The following is an 8,438-nucleotide window of genomic DNA, read 5'->3' on the forward strand; positions in this document are numbered from 1 at the left end:
AATTCTTCCTGCCCCCTACAGGGAAAAGTCTAGGTAGACTTTAGGAAAAATCCAGAGGATTGTGATTTCAAGGAACAATCTAGCAAACAGTGTGTATATTAGTGTCATTATATACGTAAAGCATAGTTTGTACTTAGATGGTATAGTCCTCTATAGGTTACTGAATCCTCTCAAGTCTAGATATAATGAGACAGACAGGTTTGTATACATGTAGGAAACCTTAAGTCAGTAAGATAAACAGTTAGTACAATCATTTCTTAACTGTTTGCTTGGAATGGTAAAAACCATTGTTCCCCAATATTTCGTTAAATATTATGAGAATCAAGGTTGCTCTGATCTATACATAATTTTGAATATTTGAGGCGAAAGAGACGCAAAGATTCCTTCTATTGTTTATTAAAAAAAAATAGAAATCATGGTTGTAATCAATTACATCTTACGCTGAACAATTCTGCGTAAAAGTATAAACAGTAATAACAGAAAATAAATAAGTTTCTCCTGAAAAGGAAACATTAGCCACTCAAAGGGAAATATAATATTTCACTATGTATGCTGTTATTACTAGGAACACTGTGCATATAAGAATGCCTGGCACTTGTGTCAGCTTATTATGCTTGATGTCACCTGCATATTGTAGATAGAACAGTCAATAGTGTCTTCCTAAACACAATACTCAACATAATATACCTTAAAAGTCTATCATGTACACCCTTCACTAAATGTCCCAATTAGTGCACTGTTCTTCGCAGTAATCAAGCTGCAGGTTTTATAACACTGCCTGCCGCTACCACATGAAATTTTATTTCTTGTAATTGCTTTGCGTAGTGCTTGAAGAACACTCTGGAAGACTTCCAACCAGTGTAAGCACGCAGGCTTTCAAACGACATTGTCTGAAAGAAATTCAGAGACGAGGCAACTTTTCTCGGATCATGACCTGTGGGTGTACTGTCTGGATCCGCTCTGCTTATAAAATAGGTGATTTTCGCCCTTATCTGTTTCAAGGATAACGTTAAACCAGAAGTCTCTCTCCTAAAAAGCTGACCTCCATTAAAGTCTGAAGTTCTACGAAGATAGACCTTTATGCATTCCACTGGGCAAAGGGATGCTTCTTCCTTCAGAGGGCAGATTCTCCAGGGACCCCATCTCTTAGTGGGCAGCTCATTCTTGACGAGAAACGACGGGTCCGGAAAGGGGTTCAGTTCACCGCTGTCTGTGAACTGAATGTGGCCATCATCCCTCAAGAGGGCCACTATTTCGCTAACTCTGGCTCCTGAGGCTAGTGCAAATAAGAATATCACCTTTTGAGTCAAGTCTTTCAGCGAGCAATCTTCATTGTTCATTTAGCGCAGGCTTAAGGAATGAAGATTTCATTAGAGAAATCTACCTGGAAGGCGTATAGCATTGGTCTGGCTAGGGCGGATTTACATGTAGTAATCGTATTAGCTGCTAAACCTTGTTCATGCAGATGGATGAAGAAGGACAAGCAGAAATCCGTAGAAATCTCCTCAGGATTCTTCGCCTTGACAAAAGCCACCCATTTCTTCCAGGAAGACTCATGTTGTCTTTTTGTTGACTTTGACTTGTATTCCTCTAAGAAGTTAATACTGTCTCTATAAATCGCAAACCGTTTCTTGACCGCTAGGGCGAGAAAATCATGAGAGGAAGGTTCTGGGTTTTTTCTGATGAAGCGGAGACAGTCAATTTCTGCACTTGCTGAGTCAGAACTGGTTCCGGCAACGGGATCAGCTTCAGGCGTAGTTCCGTTATCAGAGGGAACCAAACGCTGTTGGGCCACTTGCGGGCCACTATTGCTGCTGTCCCCCGAAAGGATCTCAGTTTGTCGAGGACTTTCAACAGAAGGTTGGTTGGAGGGAACAGGTAGACCTTGGACCATCCGTTCCAATTTATGGACATTGCATCTATCGCTTCAGCTAGAGGATCCTCGTACGGGGCTACATACCGGGTAGCTTCTTGTTGTCGCTCGTTGCGAAGAGGTCTATCTGCAGTCCTGGGACTTTGCGTAATATGAAAGAGAATGATCTTTCATCTAAAGACCATTCGGACTGTATCGGGTTGACCCTGGATAGAGCGTCCGCCGTCACATTGCGGAACCCTTGAAGGTGGACTGCTGACAAGTGCCATATCTTCTTCTTGGCTAGACGAAGGATGGCCAATATCACTTGATTTATGTGAGGCGATCTCGAGCCTTGTTGATTTAGGCATCTCATTACTACTTCGCTGTCTAGAACCAAACGGATCTGGATTGAGCAGTGAAGTTTCAGCTTTTTCAGAGATAGAAAAACTGCCATGGCTTCCAGAAAATTGATGTGGAAGGACTTGAAGAGGGGAGGCCAGGTCCCTTGGACTTTCCGATGATGATAATGACCTCCCCACCCCTCCTTCGAGGCATCCGTATGAACGGTGATTGCTGGAGGAGGTGGTTTCAAGGGTACCTTGTTTCTTAGGTTCTTAGCCTCCGACCATGGCTTGAGTAGTGATCGCAGACGATTTGGTATCGGTCTTTGTAGATCTCTTCGAGCGTTTGATGCGTATTTTCTCCAAACTCCTGATGCATCTTTTAATTGTGCTCTCAATACTGGATCTGTCACTGAGGCAAACTAGAGGGACCCCAACACTCTCTCCTGTGGCCTTCTTGATATCCTGTCGATTGAAGAAGTGTTTGACAGATCCTGCTATCTCTTTCCTCTTCTTTGATGGAATGGAAAGGCAGTGTGACTGTAGGTCCCAGTGGACACCCAGCCACTGGAACTTTTGAGCTGGAGAAAGCCGAGACTTTTTTAAGTTGATCTTGAATCCTAAGAGTTCCAGGAACTAGATCACTTCCTTGGAGGCTTGCATGCATTCTTCCTTGGATGCTGCCCACACCAGCCAATCGTCCAGGTAGGCTACCATCTGGATTCCTTTCAGGCGTAGTTGATGAATGACTGCATTCGCAAGCTTTGTCAATACCCTTGGGGCTATGTTTAGGCCGAAGGGCATGGCTCTGAAAACGTACTTTCTTTTCTGTAGTTTGAACCTTAGGTAGGGGGAAACTTGACGGATGATTGGAACATACCAGTATGCATCCGTCATGTCTATAGAGACTGTGAATGCCCGCTTGGGCAAAAGGGTCCTTATGTGCTGAAACGTCAACATTCTGAACTTGTGGTTCACTATGAACTTGTTGAGTGGTGATAAGTCCAGAATGACTCTGAGCTTTTCCGAATCCTTCTTCGGAACACAAAATAGCCTTCCTTGAAATCTGATGGACTTTGCCTTCCGTATAACTCTTTTGTTCAAGAGTTCCTGAACATATTCTTCTAGTACGGGGGTTGAGTGTTAGAAGAATTGAGGGAAGTTTGGTGGAGTTGAACCCCAACTCAACCCTAGTCCTTTCTTGATTAGGCTGTGGGCCCAGGGATCGAAGGTCCAACGATCCCGGAAGTGGAGGAGTCTCCCTCCTACCAGCAGCATCTCACTTGGAGTGCTGGTTGGAGGACTTGCCTCCTTGGCCACGTCCACCTTTGTTGCCCCTACCTCTGAAGGGGCCTCTAGAAGATCCTCGAAAGGAACCTCGAGACTTCGGCTTAAAGGTAGTTGATTGCCTTTCAAATACTGGGGGGAACATGGGCGACTGTGTCGCCAGCGTTTGGGGCACCAGTTGAAAGGTGGTGGTTGGTTGTGCCACTGTCTGGGGCATTGTGGCCCTGGGAAGCTGTTGCTGTTGCTTTGCCTGAGAGGGCACTCTTGGTCGTTTTGAGGACAAGCCCCATTTGGAGAGGAGATTCCTATTCTCCGAAGCGGCTTTATCTACGACCTCTTTGACCACTTCACTTGGGAATAGGTCTTTTCCCCAGATATTGGAAGCTATCAGCTTTCTTGGTTCGGGCTTCACTGTAGCATAAGCGAACACACACTCCCTACAACCCGTTCTGGCTTTAATAAAATTGTACAAATCCTTGGTGACTGTTGCCAAATGAGATTTAGCAAAGACCATGTACATATCTGGGGTGTCAGGGATGCTTGCCATAGTCTCTAAGCCAGTCGGCAGAGACATGGAAGCAGCGAGACGTTCCTTAGTCTCCTGTTCCCTGCGCAGGAGAAACTCTGACAGCTTTGGGAGATCTTCGTTGAACTGCCGTCCAGCGATATCTGCCTCTAGCTTCCCAACTGTGAAGGTGTTATGGACATCCTTCCAATCCTTATCATTTGAAGGGAAGGCAGGGGAAAATTGTCTACACTCTTCAAGTGTATGGCAAGGTTTCCCTGCCTCAACTGCCTTTAAGGCTGCCTTAAACCCTTTGTCCATAAAGGGGAAGGCACGTTTGGGGTGAGCAATAAAGGATGGGTGCTTTTTGCTGAGAGCCGTTACCTTGGAACTAGTAAAGGCCCTCTCTTTCAAGGTGGTTGTATGTAAGGCCTGTGCCTTAGATAGTTCAAGGACAATCGTCTTCTTCGGCTCTGTTTCCTCCTTGGATGCTGGTTCCGTCCTCGACGGACATAGCAATCCGGATAGGCCCCTTTACAAGGCCAAAATCCGGTTTCCTGTACTGGAACTGTTCCCAGTTTCTCTGAGAGGAAGATCTTCCCCCCCGACATAGACATATGCTCTGCGTACCTTCATGGGTTAACGTCAGAGAAGGCGGGGAGATCCTTGACGTTTAACTTCTTCAGGGCTAAACGTGACGCAACTAGCTGATGAATCTCTGTCTGGAAAGATGCTTCTTTCGCACACGATTTTTTCTGAATGTCCTGCACCATGGACAGTAGCGAGTGTAGCATACTTGTAACGGAATCCAACCGGGGTGCGGTGGAAGAAGTCGAAGGCGTCGGTTCAGTCACCGCTGCAGACGATACCGAAATCGTTTCAGTTTTCTCAGCTTCAGTCTCAGGAGGTATCTTATCCTCCTGCTCCAGTTCATCCTCTAGGAGATTGTTCTCAGTCTCCTCCGAGACAACAGACATGTTGTCCTCTAATTGGATGCTATGTAAGGCATCCGAAATGTCAGGTTCTACCGGAATCTGAACTAAGGGGATCTCAGGTTGAGCCTGGGTAACAATTGCATCCGCAGATGCATTAGGGAAGAGACAATCCCTCATCCTCTCATTAGGAAGGTATGGGCCAGAGATGTTCTTCTGAAAACCCCTGACCCATTTTCACAGCGTGTCCCTTGCTGCATCCCTAGACTCAGTAGACTTTTGATCATTAAAAGCCTCTTTAATCAGTTTGTCACAAACGGTACATACCTGTGGGTCCCAGTGCTTGAGAGCCCCTTTGGTGACTGCGCAGCGAGCATGGGCCCTGCACATGCCATGTCCGTAGAAGCTCTTACTACGAACCCTGCAAAAGTTGTTCGCGCACACGGGATGCTCCTCTTGTAAAGAAAGAAAAGCTATAAGTATTTGGTGAAATTCTCAGATTTCAGCATACATATTTTAATTAACATTTAATTAATATATAATTAATATTACCTTGGATAGAGTAAGCTAGAAAGTAGGAAAGACACCTACATGTGTTTCCTGTCCAGCCCATTGCTATGACCTCCTCCAATATTGAACTATAGATTCATAATGAATTCAAGGGGAAGATAATATCCTTGGATATAAGGTGTCTTCTTAACACATTCTTCAATGTTCAACATAGGGAATTAAATTAATGGGTAATAACCATTATTTGGTAGGGAAAATCACTCCCTAAAAGTGATGATCTCACAATTGGCTGCCCATGAACCACCTTTAGGTTGGAAAACTTTTGGACTACAGCAATGACTGGCGGCGGCATGTCGCCAGTATTGCCGGGCTTGCCGGCATCTGCCGGGCCCACCGGCATATGCCGGGCCCGCCGGAATATGCCGGGCCCGCCGGCACATGCCCAGCCTGACGACATATGCCGGACTTGCCGGTATATGCCGAGCCTGCCGGCATATGCCGGCCTAGAGGACATATGCCAGGCCTATTCTGGGCTATTTGAAACAGATACTGTCTTCAAAGTAGTGGGCAGCAGGTCGGCAGTTGCCGCTCTGTCCGGCGGCAGCCGAAGGATCCCTCTATCAAGTAGGACCCGGTGGAAACCGGCGGCAAATATATGAATTTTGGGTGGCCGGCTGCCGGACGACAACTCAGTTGCCGGGAGCCGGTCATAGTATGTTTATTGTCGTTGGGTTGTCGATCAGCGATACCCGCGGCAAGTGGCGGCACAGTAACTGCCGGCCGACAAACACCCAACATGGCCGACGACAGCTACTAGTTGCCGGCGGCCTGCCCAGAATATGGAAAGGCAGAGAGAAAGAGAGGATGGGGGACGGCAAAGGCTCATCCTTGCCAGCCTACATCCCGAAAGAGGGTGCAAGTGGAAGGGGGAATTATATTCGGGCTTCCACTCAACCATATCCCATTCATATGGGGAATGGAAGGCAGTCCAAGGGAGGACCGGAGAGCACACTCTAAGATATGAGAGTACCTGCCGGCAGCCAGCCCAGCCGGCAGCAGACAGGGAACCTCAGACCAATTCTATAGATTACCCGTAGGGTCAAATGTAGAACAACGGCCAGAAAGGTGATGGTTCATCCAAAACAAAAGAGACAGTGGGGAAGGGGTAAAAGTCCTATAAGTAAGGTAAAACCCTAGAGCATTACCTAACTTGAAGGATTCTGATCTCATAAAGTAACCTCAAGTAGGAGAAATCATTTCCCCAGGTTAGGTTAGTTAAGTCACAATCTCACTAGAGAACAGAATCTCGTACCAGAGATCTTAAGTAAGGAAGAAATAATTTCTTCATACTAAGATCTACTAGTACATGAATGTCTGCCAGACCGAGGAAGGAGGGAATTGATATACAAGAACCTCCAGTATGGCCTAGGGAGGACTAGCCTCCTGAACGGCAACCTAACCTGACTTGGGAAGCCATTTCACCAAGACAGTAGGATGCCTAACACAGACTTTACTCTGATTTTCCGTTCTCAGTTCAAAACCGTGTCAGTGGTTAAGAGAAAGAGACGAAACACCCCAGTAAATTATGCCAGAACACAGTTTGCAGCAAAGTTAACTGAGGGTAGCCTAAGCTGATCAGAGGGAAGGGGAATTGCTCTTAGATCTTGTTAGAGATAGTATCGACTTAAAAGGTATAGGAGGTGTCAGTCTCCCCTTAAAAGACAGTACAAGAGCAATAAGGGACATGTAAGAAAGTATACTAAAGCCCCTAGGCTATTAAGTCTAGTAGCATAGAGAATCGTTCACCGAAACTCTCTTGTATACTATCTTGTAAGAGGAAAATGTTATGCAGTAATATCTTAATTGTATAAAATATTGCCTGAGCTTAAATAAAACTTAACCAGGAAGGTTATATCATGCATGAAGTGTGTAGGTGCCTAGGCTAGGAAGCCTAGCACTCGTGAGGCTCGATCATAAATAGCCAAATCCACGACAACAATGACATATTATAAAATTCCCTAGCTAAATATCTAAATAGCTAAAGTTATTAAAGCGAAATAATGCCTGGAAATCTTTCTTGCTAACTAAATGAACAAGAAGAACGAGTGCGTCCATGACGCCATCCGGCTGGCAACAGCTCTTGTTATGTTAATTACGATCTCAATCGAAGACTAAAACTGGCAAGAGCTACATTTACACAATCCAAAGATATTATTTAACTTTCCAGAAGCTGATGAGGCTGGTGCAGACATCATAGCGACGAAATACTTCCAAAATACCGAGAGATAACACGGGATAACACCGGTCAGCAAAGCTACAAACGAAAGAATGGCTTGGTAGCGCCTCGCGGTGGCGATTCGGCGCACTATTTACAGTACAATAGGAGTGTCGAGAGCATCGCCTCTTTAAAGACTCTCCTATATTCTTGCCACTTTTTCCCTCTCGAAGCGAAAACGCTATTGGGGGTGTTGATAGCTATGAGGTGTGTCAAGAATACGTCCTCTGATATACACGATATCCCTTTTAAATTTTAAGGGATATTTGCTCCAGGAGTTAGAATTCTGAATACCTTTGGTAAATTCTCTGGGATATATCACTGTAGTCAAATATACCTAGGAAGCTACTAATGAAGGAACTTCGATCAGGACGACATGGCCTGAGCCCAAATATATATATATATATATATATATATATATATATATATATATATATATATATATATATATATATATATATATATATATATATATATATATATATATATATATATATATATATATACGTAATGAAAAGACCCTAAGCAGCCAGAGAAGATGGCCCGACAATTTATTCAATAATAGATGGAGGACAATTCGTAATCGTAAAACTTGCTGAACTTTACACAAAATATTTGCAGGAATGCTTTATACCTAGAGCTTTGATGAACTGTCATAATATTGATTCACAAAAAGGGAGAAACAAAAGCCTGAAAAATTACTCTCAGTAATATAGAGAATATTTACAACGAT

This window comes from Palaemon carinicauda, chromosome 17, assembly GCF_036898095.1.
Source record: "Palaemon carinicauda isolate YSFRI2023 chromosome 17, ASM3689809v2, whole genome shotgun sequence".
In the NCBI taxonomy this organism is placed as follows: Eukaryota; Metazoa; Arthropoda; class Malacostraca; order Decapoda; family Palaemonidae; genus Palaemon; species Palaemon carinicauda.